The sequence below is a fragment of the Terrapene carolina genome, unplaced genomic scaffold (assembly GCF_002925995.2).
Source record: "Terrapene carolina triunguis isolate 2854851 unplaced genomic scaffold, T_m_triunguis-2.0 Scaffold58, whole genome shotgun sequence".
Classification (NCBI taxonomy): domain Eukaryota; kingdom Metazoa; phylum Chordata; order Testudines; family Emydidae; genus Terrapene; species Terrapene triunguis.
Window position 1 is genome coordinate 9202958 of NW_020664409.1, and position 12591 is coordinate 9215548.

The 12591-nt window shown below is 39.4% G+C and overlaps 1 protein-coding gene across 2 annotated transcripts in view; it reads left to right on the forward strand.

Annotated features, from left to right (window-relative positions):
• Nucleotides 1-12591, forward strand: part of CDKAL1 (CDK5 regulatory subunit associated protein 1 like 1) — a 648436-nt gene that overhangs the window by 208385 nt on the left and 427460 nt on the right. The window lies entirely within an intron of this gene.

Here is a 12591-nt window from a genome sequence, read left to right on the forward strand (position 1 = left end):
GAGTGGTTGGATGGGGCGTGGGAGTCCCAGGGGTCTGTCTGGGGGTGGGGGTGTGGATAAGGGTTGGGGCAGTCAGGGTACAGGTAGGGGGTAGAGTCCTAGGGGGCCAGTTAGGATGGGGGGAGGGTCTCAGGAGGGGGCAGTCAGGGGACAAGAGGCAGGGAGGCTTAGGTAGGGGGTGGAGTCCTGGGGGGCAGTTAGGGGCAGGGGTCCCAGGAGGGGGCAGTCAGGGGACAAGGAGCGGGGGGAGGGTTGGGGGTTATGAGGGGGGAAGTGGGAGGGGCAGGGGCGGGGCTAGGGCAGGACAGGGGCGGGGCTAGGGCCGGGCTCCTCCCGTCCTCTTTTTTGCTTGCTGAAATATGGTAACCCTACTTTATTTAATAGACACACTGTGACATGTTCCACACCATTCTGTTTTTGTTTTGATCAGATAAGTAAATGAAGGATTTTCTGTTCATGTAATGATGCACTATGCAATGTATGCATCACAAAAGTAATGGTTGCAAAGATAAAATGTGATGAGGTCTGTGGGTTACTAGATTTTAAAGGTGGAAGATTCTTTGGACACATTTTAAAAATCCTTTTTACCTATCTAAATAGGATAGATGGATTGTGTTTGTGTTGTTTATGATCCCTTGCTCTGTGTAGATCATCTTACTTAGTGCTATAAACTTATTATCATATCTTTTGAACTCTCACAGTTTCTGTTTATTTAGATATTTCATCTCATTTTTACAAGCTTTCTTGAACAGGGCAGCTAAACAATCTATTGGTTTAGTGGTTCTTGTGTAACTATGTTGGTTGTTCACTCTTGCTGTGTTCATGTATATACACGAAATATTTTGCAGTGAAGTATTGTAAAGAGTGCATAGTTTCTTCAGTCTGACTGGTGAACATTCATTATTTAATCAATTTGTCTGGTTCTTTCTGGGCTACATGACATTGTCTCCATTACCAATCAGGTTGTAAAATTACTGTTGCGTGAAGCATTCAAACTACATGGCTCAGCCTAAGTGGCTGTGCTTTTAATGTAAACAAGCGGCTGGTCCATGAGGGGATGTCTCTAACTTTTGTTCTTGAGTACGATAAGTTTTTGGAGCAGAGCATGAAAATGCATAAACCAAACTAAGTAAAGAAGCTGCTTCTATTAAGAGATTATGTAGTGTAGTTTAAAGGTTCTACAAAGTATAATTTGAGTGGCTGAATAAGATAACACTTGTACTGCTTTCATCTTGTTTTTAAAATGAAAACTGCCCCCTTAGGTACTCCCAACCAAAACACAGTACAGTTTGCTATTACTTTAATTGACATTTGTCATAACATAAGACTGCAAAGCAGATTCCCTTTAAAAAAAAAAAAAAAAAAAAAAGATTCTGCCTGCCTCATTCACCTTGACCTGTACTTTAGTCTGTGAGTACTGCCACTGAAGTCAGTAAAATGACTTGGACAGTAAAGTACTACTCAAACTTTCAGTGCACCTACCCATGGGATAATGTACTACCCACTGGGAGTAGGGGTGGCAGAATTGGGCCCCGTATAATGGGGCAGAGCGACAGAATAAGCTTTTTATGGAGTTTTTTTTTGTTCCTGCTTTCGTTCTCATAACATACTGAAAATAGAAACATTATAGTTCTCTGTGGTGATCTTTTGGTACTTGCTGGCATTAAATGAGTAAGTCATTGCCTCAGGAGCATCATGCTGCTCTTGGTAACCTGTTAGAAAGTTTAGCTGCTGTGTCATCCAGAATTAGTGTCTTGCATCTTAATGAGATGATCCATCTGCTGGTGTAGATAAGACCATTAAAATTCTGATAGGAAGCACCGTGATTTTTATAAAGTACACATAGCTTCAAATCTCTGATTTTCTGTGTGTGTTTTTGTTTTTAGTTTTGTTTTTTAGGGAGTCAGAATAAGATTATCACTTAAGTCTGGCTTGAAAGCAAGCTAGGAAATTTGTGGCAATGGCAAAAATGATTTGATTCTAATTTATTTAAAAATTGTAATTCACTGTTGATATTGCATTTGTGAAGTGTTGCTGTTCATTGAAATACCAGTTTTGAAGCTTCTTGTAAAAATGTCCGTATATAAAATTAAACTTTAAAAAGTGAGAATTATGGAAACAGAGTTTAGAGAGACTGTGCATAACCTCGGGACTCAGTTCCCTTGCTGCTTATCCTAATTACGAATTGGATAGAAAGGATTAATTGGGCTGTTGAATTCAATAGATGATGCCAGTCCCTTCTGGGGTTTTTTTTCAGAAGGGAGTGGGGCTCAGAGTTTATCAAAGATTTACTGGAGAATACAAACTGTAAAAGTAAAATGCTTAACATAAATCTAACAGAAACTAAGGGACATTAAAAGGGACATTGGCAAGTACATTTAGATGCGAAATATAGATGATGTAAAAAGCTGGTTTTTGCAAAAGTTTAACACCAATAGAAGTGTTTCCATGTAATTAGAAAAAGGATTTCAAAGGGAAATTATTTTAAAGGAATAATATTCCTCTGCATATTTGAAACCCAAATATTGGCGCATTCTGCCAAAATATGAGAATGAATGTGTGAATCTGGTTAGATACTTATATAAAGAGAGTGAAATTGACTAGGGCATTTTCATTTCCAAGCTAAGTGAAATACAGCAAATAAAAGCATAATTGGTGAAGAGTAACTTAGACTTTTTTAATATGTAAAAATTAAAATACCTAATAAGTTATAAATAATACAAGCAAATTCAAATGTAACTCAAATGTCTTTGTAAGGCTGTTGTGCCATCTGTTACAACTTTTGGTGCCTCAGCCATAGAGAAAAGTGTAAGGGTGAAACAAAAATGCAACAAAACTGTGAGGTCCGATTTCTGAGTAAATTAATTTCACAGCCTTGGTTATTGTGATGTAATTTAGTTGGGCTATTTTAAAAAGGAAAATGAAAAGATTTCATGGATGTTGTACTCTCTTGTTGAAAATTCATGGAGGAGTGGCTAAATGTTTCATAAAAAAAAATCTATGTATATTTACCTGACTGAACAGATTTTATTGATTGATTGCAAACCTCTCTAGGTTCATTCACAATCCAGAGAACTCATTGCTAGGTAGGTCCCATCCCATCATCCATAAAAGCTATAAATATTAATGGCTTGAGAGGCATTGGAGACAGCTATATAGCTATAGCTGCAGCAACCCCATTTGAGCTGCTTCTACCTTCAGAAGTGAATGAGGGATGCTCCTGCTTCTATCTGAAGAATTTTTTTCTCCACAAACTTGACTCTGGATATCGAAATTGAATAAACTTACAGAACACAGCAGCAGGGCTCTATAGGACAGCATGTCAGATATAGACATCAGCATTCTTATGCAGTCTGAAAATATTTTTCATACAGTTCACAGAGAGATTGTCCCAGCACCAGTTTCCAGAGTAGTAGTCTTCATAGATTGAGTCCATGCTTGCTCAGGTTCCACTCTGAAGGGGTTATTTCTGAGATTTTTCTTTGACTTCTTGAGCTGAAATAGTACAAAATACATGGATCCTGAAGGTGATATGAAAAAATAAACCTGATAAAATGTCAGCAGTCTCCCCTGACCACCAGCACAATCATTTCCTCTTCAATTAAACTAAAAAAAAAAAAAAAAAAAATAGCTCTATTAGTGAATTCAAAACCTGCATGAATTAAGAACAATCACTGTACCCCCAGAAGAGGATAATTTCTGTGGAAATTAGTCCAAATTCTTTCTACTAGACTGGAGGCTTTTATTTTCAGTCTTGTCTCTCACTGTTTAAATCATAGTCGGGAAGTCCAGGTTTAGGCCTTGTCTACACTACAGAGTTTTGTCAACGCAAGTTTTGCTGACATACAGCCATCGCTTTATTTAAACCATTGTTGCATGTCCACGCTATACTCCTTGTGTTGGGAGAACACATCCACATTAGCAACTCTTGCATTGAGAGCAGTGCACTGTGGGGTAACTATCCCACTATGCAATTGGCCACATGGTGCTTTGGGAAGGGTTTGCAGTGCCTCATGGAGCAGGTACAGCATCACATGATGCAGATTTCTCAATCCCATCATTCCATGGGCATTCTACTAGATTGCCAGCTGCTTTTCAACTGAAGTTTGGGGGGGAAAGGGGGAGTGTGTGTGTGTGTTGGGGAAGAGTGGGTGTGTCGGCATGCTGTCTCTTTAAGTTCAGACAGCAGCCGGAAGCAACCAATCCTGAGGCAGGGGAAGGGGGACACCCCCAACATCAGCCCCCACCTCCCTCCCTGGCTCTGCTGTGCTCCCTCCCCCAGCAGCAGCCCGCTTGCCTGACAGCCGGTGCATTGCTAGTGCCGGGGAGAGCAGGATTTCAAGTTAATGTTTTGATTCTGTGATTCCCTGCAAGTTCTCCAGAGCCTCCTCTCTCCACAGACCAATGATCCAACCCTCCCCTGTCGTCCAGGCAGGAGCTATGTGAGCTCTCCACGCTGAGCAGTTTCAGAACTTCCTGGCACTTAAAGGGGAGGGTGCATGCCTGTGTAGCAGGATGCAGGACAGAAGAGTTCAAAAAAGTGAGCAGAGCAGTCACGGTGGGCATTGTGGGATACCTCCTGGAGGCCAGTTATGGTGACATAATGAATGCAGTGTCTACACTGACGCTTTGTCACTCTAACTTTGCCACAAAAAGTTCTGTGCCTCTCAAGTGGTTGTGTTTTTTTTGTCAGCAAAACAGGAGAGTTTTGCCACCAAAAGTAGCATTATAGTGTGTACATCTCCACTGGTTTGTCGACAAAAACTGCCTTTTGCTGACAAAACTGTGTAGTGAAGACAAGGCCTCAGAGGGAAGACTTATCCTACTGATTTGAAAAATAGACCCCCAAAGATGGTCTTTGCTTCATAGACTTGAAAATAATATATTTGCATGTTCCTAACGGCCACTTCAGCTTTCTGTATTTTAGAAATAGACTCCAAACATTTGTATGATGTAGCTTTACTTTTTGGCTTACCTTCGGTCCTCTCAAGTCTCCAAGATACAAGACAAGATTCACATTTGTCGTCATATCAACACCCTATTGAGGAAGCTATGTTGACAGAGTTGCGTTCAAGAGACAGAGTTGCCTTCAACTCTTACATCACCTCGGCTTTTATCACAACTCTTAAAAGTGCCTTAATTCCTTCTATAATCTCTTTCAACTGACTGTGAAATTTCTTACCTCTCATAGTATTATTCTGTTGTGTCTGGTAAATTCTGGAAACTATACCATGTAAAGGACCATTTCCAAAGCATTCCATTAGTACCATATGACTATATCTGCAGCTTCTTGGAATCCGCTTATCCTGTGTGGCTACTGTACAGCAGAATACCCTTAAGTTTTGACAACTTCCGTGTTTTTGTATTCCAGAATTGTAATTTTTATCGTCAAAGCTTGTATCAAATGATATTTGTACTCAAGCAAAAACCTCTCCCCATGGAAGAGACCAGTCACTTGAATTTATTCTTGTCCCATAAGACAAGTAATAGAAAATTTCTCAGTGACTTGTTTCCAGCAAGATGTAACCAGGATTCATCAGATTGCCAGGCACCAGAAATGGTTCCAAGAGTATGCAGATTCAATAATGAAGGAAAGAAAACTTTTTGTCTCCACCACAGCCATATCAGATCATCAGACTTTGAATACTCTCTATCCCACAGCAGTTGGACTTGGAGGACTTTTTACACCATTGACACTCCAACTTCTTTCCCAGACATGTAATCTGTCACAGCTCTGTATTCCTAGATGATCTGTGAAGATGACATACTGAATAGGGAAAAGGGTGGAATTACTGTGTCAGTGATCTAGGAGAGAATATGATCATATTATGTTAATGCTTTCATGAACGAAATGCCTCTGTTTGCAGGTATTCACCCTGTAGAAACATTTGAAACTCATTTGGGGTCATCATTTTCAGCTGGTGGACCAATAAAGTAGGCCTTCCACACTGATGGGAGCCGCAGGATATCTGTATCTATGCTGGTCACATTTACAAGTCAACATTTTCTATATGATTGTAAAACCCTAATTTTTGTAATTGTGTGTGTGTTGTAACGTTGTTTTAAAAAGTATATACAATGGTGGGCAAAGGAATAAGCTTTACACTCGTAGAATTGATGGAGGGGCCGTAACTGCTAGCTCTTACCATATTTTTTAATTTTTAATTTCCACTTTTCACTAATTCAGACCCTTAAAGCCATTGTAGATGTTAGAGGTTGGGGTATTTTTTTTCTTAGACATCAGCTTACTTTTAAATTTCCTCTTGAAGTTAAATTGTTCTGTAGGGGATATTTTCTTTTCTGTAGGGGCTAGAACTGTAGTATTCGTACACAATTTATTCCACTCTTGGGGCATGGGGAGACTATAAGTGCAGATTGAATCACATTGTGTCTGTCTGACGTTTTCACAAAATACAGTGTTATAATGGGTCACTGGACTTGATTGTTGAAAACAAGCAAAGGAAATTACTTCAGGCTTGAACCTTTCATACTTCACATAACCTCTCTAGCTTTCAGTCACATTGACCTGTCTGGTGAAGTAGCCCATCCATTCCTAGTTTAAATATTAACCAATGTTTGCCAACTGTTTAATTGACCTCATATGTTAACTAATTATGAATCACTGATAGTATTTTAGTAGTTCACCTAAAGGTGAGCATATAAGTGGGGTGTATATTGTATGTGCTAAAATATAGTATCCTTACTTATAAGATTGTCTAAATAATAAGTGTGTGTCTTTTGCCAGTACATTAAATAATAATTGCATGCATTGTCTGATTTCACCGTTCTGATAATGTTTCAAGACTAAAATGTTCTCACCTTTCTACATCTTCATAATTGTTGAGGACAAGCAGCCTCACATTAAGAGAGATGCTGAAAGAATAAGAGCCAAAATAAAGAATAAAAACTGTAGGAGTCAGGCTGAGTTAAATGTAATATTTGTTGTACTGTCTGGAAAATTGGCAATTTGTGACTGAAGTTCAACTTGAGGAGGGATAGAAGCTGTTAGAGGAAGAGAGAGAGGGTGGGAGCTCTGCCAGCCCCCTAGAGAGAAAAGAGAAATAATGATGAGAGGAGGTGAAGTTAGGGGGAAAAGACAGAACTATTGTAGAGAGGAACAAATTGTGGGGAATTAGAGAGGCACAGAGCAGGAAGGAAGGACAGAGAAACTGTGTATATATAAGGAAGATAACACAAAAATGAATAAGCAGTGAGGCTAATGTGTGTGTACAGAGAAGGAGTTCAGGGGATTATGGCTTGATGAGGAACTGTCTAAATGATGATAAAAGTTTAAAAGATTCAGAGCCATCAAGTTGTACACATTGTTAACCTGGATAATAGCATTATATTATTACTGTTAAACTCATCCTCTCTTTCCCCCTCCCCCTTTCCTCCCATTGTTTTACATTCACGTGTTACATCTTAAAACTTAATTCAAGGAGTCAGCGACAATTCCTGCTATTGTGCCCCCTACTTCAACACTGGATTAGACCTTTGGGAGCTATGCCCATATAAATAATAATAATCTTTCCTGAAATTTTCTGTGACCAGCTAGAAAACCAGTTTAAGGGTTTTCGTAACATAAATAATTTCATTCTTGCATTAATTTAGGAATTCCCGTAATCCGAAATCTTGATTTATAAGGGCGCTGATTAATATCCATCCTGTCCTTTTAAAATTTAAAATACAGACTATTACAGGTGGCTGGATATTCTTCTCAAAGCAAAACTGACCAACTATTACTATTTTATCAACTGCAGGAGGTTAATAACGTAGTAAAAGCATCCTGATTGGTTAATAACTTAGACTAGTTAATAATTAAATCACAAGTGTTTTAATATCATGTGCTGCATTTAAGGATGCTTCATTAAAGAGCCACTTGCAGCTCGCAAGCCTCAGTCTAGTGTCACTGCTGTAAAATGAACAATGGCTTATATTTTCCTTTGATGTCTCCAGCAGTTTAGGGAGACAATGAAGTTTTGCAAGGAGAATATTAAGAGCAGGAATTTGCACTCAGTGCTACCCGCTACCACTGGAAGATTATCTTTTTGACTGCACCAGTTTCAACTCTTCAGCTGGTTGTTTTTCCGTCTGAATGTGGTTTAAAGAAGTGTGTGCTAGCAAAAAGCAGTAGTGTCCACTGGGGACTGGGTTGAAATTATGGAACATTTATCATCTTGCTTTGTCACATTTGAATTCTCCAGTTAAAGAAAACTAAACAGCATAACTGTTCACAAGTGAGCTATATCTGCAACCTCTCTTTGGATCTCAGTGGGCACTTCTTTCAAGTGACAAGCCTATACCTGCACTTCTCTGAGTGGAATCCTCTCCACTTTTGTCTGGACCATCAGGTTACAGCACCTCTTATACCATTCGTATAGGCTGACCATTTATTTAATTGATCTGTCCCTTAATGTGACCACCTGTCCCTTATTTTAAACATCAAATTGAAGCTCATAATGATTGCATTGTATACTTGGATGCGGTAGAAATGTACACTTGAGAGAACAATACATGATATGACATGGATGATTTAGTTGGGGATTGGTCCTGCTTTGAGCAGGGGGTTGGACTAGATGACCTCCTGAGGTCCCTTCCAACCCTGGTATTCTATGATTCTATATGCTAAAGGAAATGGTGTTCCACTAAAATGTCCCTTAAAATAAAGCATTGTCCTTCGTTTTTCTTGTGGTTTTCCCTTATTTCCATCCAACAAAGGTGGTCACTCTGCATCCATCTTACCTCCAGTAGGACCAACTGGTTTTGGCCTCTGTTATATAGAATCCATGCTGGGAGCGGGGAGGAGCTGTTAAATGCAGTGTCAGAGAACAGCTTGTTCAAATCATAGTATGATTTATTTATCCACAGAAACATTGAATGCAGAAAGTTAGAAATAACAAAAGCCTAAATGCATATTGTCTTACTTCAGCTTGGCCTTTCCTTGCCAAGTTCTACTTGACCCCATCACCCCCCAAACTTTGGGGCTGGGCGAGAAAAGCTGCCCCCTGCAACTGCTGACTGTCTGACAGTCTGACCACCCCCAGTGTATTTCTTCCTTAGGACATAGCTGGTCTTGGATCTGTTTCAAGGTCCTTTTGTTTGAAAATTCCTGCCCAAATTCCTGAGGTTTAGAGCAGGTCTCCTGAGCCTGACCAGATTGGTTTATGCAGTTCTCCAAAGGGGTCAAAGGTAGTCTTCATACAGGGTATTCCTGCTATTGTCCATTTGAGCAACAGGCAATTAAATTCTGTCTACAACCATTGCTTTAGGTTCCTGCAGGATTTAACCATTAGTTACCTCTCATCCAGCAATGTAATAACGGCAAAACCCACAGATAATTCTGAATATATATATATACACACCCACCCCAATATTCTTCTCATAGCAATGGAATTATTAAATGCTGAAAAAACAGTATCCTGTTTTGTATTTGCAGTTATCAAAAACAATAAAATTGATGTTATGAAATTAATTTTTTCTTAAAAATAAGTTCGCTCCTACCTCCATCTGAAAGCCTTATCCGGACATTAATTCTCTTTCACTTTGTCCCAATCGTAAATAGGTATCTGTAGACTACTACTGTCTTCTTCCTAGCACTGAAGTGCCCCCGCCTGGCTCAGTTCCCACAAAGATCATTATGATTTTTGAATGGCATGACAGAAATACCAGGAAGGAAGAAAAACTCAACTGTCAATGAAGGAAAACAGTGCAACAGGAAGACTGACACAAGAAAATTTTGCAAACTTATGCCTTTACGTCTATACTAGGGTATTAGTTCAGATATTCAGACACCTTCATAAAACTAACCCTGTCTAGCTGAGAGATTACCTTTCCCTCTATGACCTTGACCTCTCATGATAGTTAATCTCCACTGTAACTGTACAACTGTTGACCAATAGTGAGAGGGTCATGAGCACAGAAGACAGCATTTTTATGATAGCTCCGACCTAGATTATGGAACTCCTGCCCGGAAGACATGGCAATAATCACCAACCTCACCATGTTCAGAACTAAAGGCCAAAGCATTTTTATTTAGCTTTACTTTAATAAATTCTACTTGCATTGAGACACAACATGCCTATATGTGCCCAGAAGATCCTGATTATTGTCAAGTAATTTCTGAGTTTTCTAACTGTATTGACACTATAGATTTTTACATCTTTTTAGTGTGTGTGTGTGTGTGTGTGTGTGTGTGTGTGTAAGTTAAATTAACTTAACATTTAAAAACCCACATTCTACCTACAAATAAAACTAACAATAATATGAAAGCTTATTAAATGCAAACAAATTATATAGTCCTTCAGTTCAGCATAGCTGCTCCACATAAAAATTTGGAGTACTAAAAACTCTCTTAAATTGGCGCCCAAAATTGGTGGTAGGAGTAATAGGTGCACAGAAGTTGATCTTTGTAAATGGAACAAATTAATCTTCCCCCCTAAATATAATCTTGCCTTATAGTCATTTATAAAATGTACTTTTAGAAAACATTTTTTGAATTGCATGGGTACAACAAAATGCACTCAAGACTGCAAGCTATTTATTGTTCCAGTTCTATAAGTTAAGAATGAACAAATTTAAGAGACATAGTTTGTTTAATAAATATTGCTTCCAAGCAGAAATGTTAAGACAACTGTCCATCTCGAAAGACCGTGTAAGTGCCAAAGCAGTTTAGTTACGTATGTCATGCTTCAGCATTGCAAGTGGCTAAAAAGTCCCATTTTCAAGTGACAGCCCTTGCCACAGATAACACGTGTAAGGATCAGGGCCAGAAGATGAAGCCAGCGCACTACTGGTGCTTGAGGCCTGCTGCACTTTCCTCTTCACTCTTAGTTTCCTCTCTCTTAACTACATCTCTTGAGTCTATTTTACTCCCTGGTGTTGCTCGCTGTATCTTCTCAGCACTGATGATGGAAGTTTTCAAGTTCCTCTTGTAAATATCCTTGAACCTGAGCTTAGGTTGGCCTAGTGGCCTTGGAGCATCCCCAAGTTCTCCATACAGGAGATACTTTGGAATGCATCCATCGTCCATCCAATGTAGATAACCCAGCCAATAGAGATGTCTGTGTTTGAGAATAGTAATTAGACTTGGTAATTTTCTTTGTTGAGTACTTCGGTGTCAGGAATTTCAGTTTCCCACATCATTTTTAGGATATGATGAAGCAAGGAGGAGTGGGAAGTGTTTAGCCTTCTCTTACGCATGCTGTAGGTGGTCCAGGCCTTGCCACCATACAGCAGTATGCTCAAAACGCACGACTGGTGGAACCGTACTTTGATGTTCATTGTCCCACATGCATCTAGTCAGCTGGCGAAATGTGGTGGTTGCCTTCCTAATGTGAGACTTTAGCATGTCTAGTGATAAATTATCCAATACAATTGATTGTAGATAGAAGAACTTATGCACAAATTCCAGTGTGTTGCTAGTATTGATACTTCTGGTGCAGTCAACACGTTTTGCCATAAACACTGTATCTTTAGAGTGATGGTTAGTCCAAATTTATTACAAGTTAGCATAAAGCTATTGCAAAGTTGCTGATGCTGCTTTTCACTATGTGCAATGAACACGCTCATCGGCAAAAATAAGTTTTCTTGTCAGTAGTTTTGAGATTTGTTTGATTTTGTTTTTGCTCTTAGACATGCAATCTTGAAGAGTTTTGCACTTGATATTGTATAAAAATGTACATTCTCTCTACTATGCGACAAAGCATAACTATGCAGCAAAGAGGAGAATATACCGAAGAGTATGGTGCCAAAATGCATCCCTGTTTGACACTACACTGGATTTCAAATCTGTCAGATATCAACCATCAGATTGGATTGTAGTCTTCATGCCATCATGGAATGATTGAACCAAACTGAGCAAGTTTGGAGGGCAACCAATTATTTCTAGCAATTGGAAAAGGCCCTTTCAGCTGACCAGATCCAAAGCCTTTGTAAGGTCTGTGAAGGCCATGTAGAGAGGTTTTCCTTATGTTGGCCCTTTTCGTTAAGTTGTCTCAGTGCAAAAGACCATGTTGATAGTTAATCTACTGACATGGAAGACACGCTGACTGTGGTTATACGTGTGCTGCAAGAGAATGACTCATGTGAATTCCTTACCAGCAACACTAAGGAGAGAGATTCCTCTATGTTTCTTACAATCACTCCAATCTCCTTTGTTTTTGTGCAGTGTTATGATGTTGGTATCCTTCATGTCTTGTGGTACCTCTCCTTCCCTTCAGCAAGCAAGCAAGACATTGTGCAGATGTTTAAGCACAACCTGTCCTTGTTTCAATATTTAAACTGCAATTCCATCTTTTCCTGTAGCCTTTCCTGGGGCTAGGGAGGTGATTGCCTTCTCAAGTTCATTTATATAAGGTTCTATATCAAGCTCTTCGATAGTCTGGAGTCTCGGGATCACATTTAACACTGCTTCAGAAACAGTGGTTTCATGTGAATAGAGTTTGTGATAATGTTCCACCCAACATTGCATCTGTTTGCTTCTGTCTGTGATGTCTCCATTAAGAGATTTGAGTGGAGCAGTCTTCTTGACTATTGCTTCCTTGATTCCATCATACATACCTCTTAAATCTCCATTCTCAAAAGACATTTGTA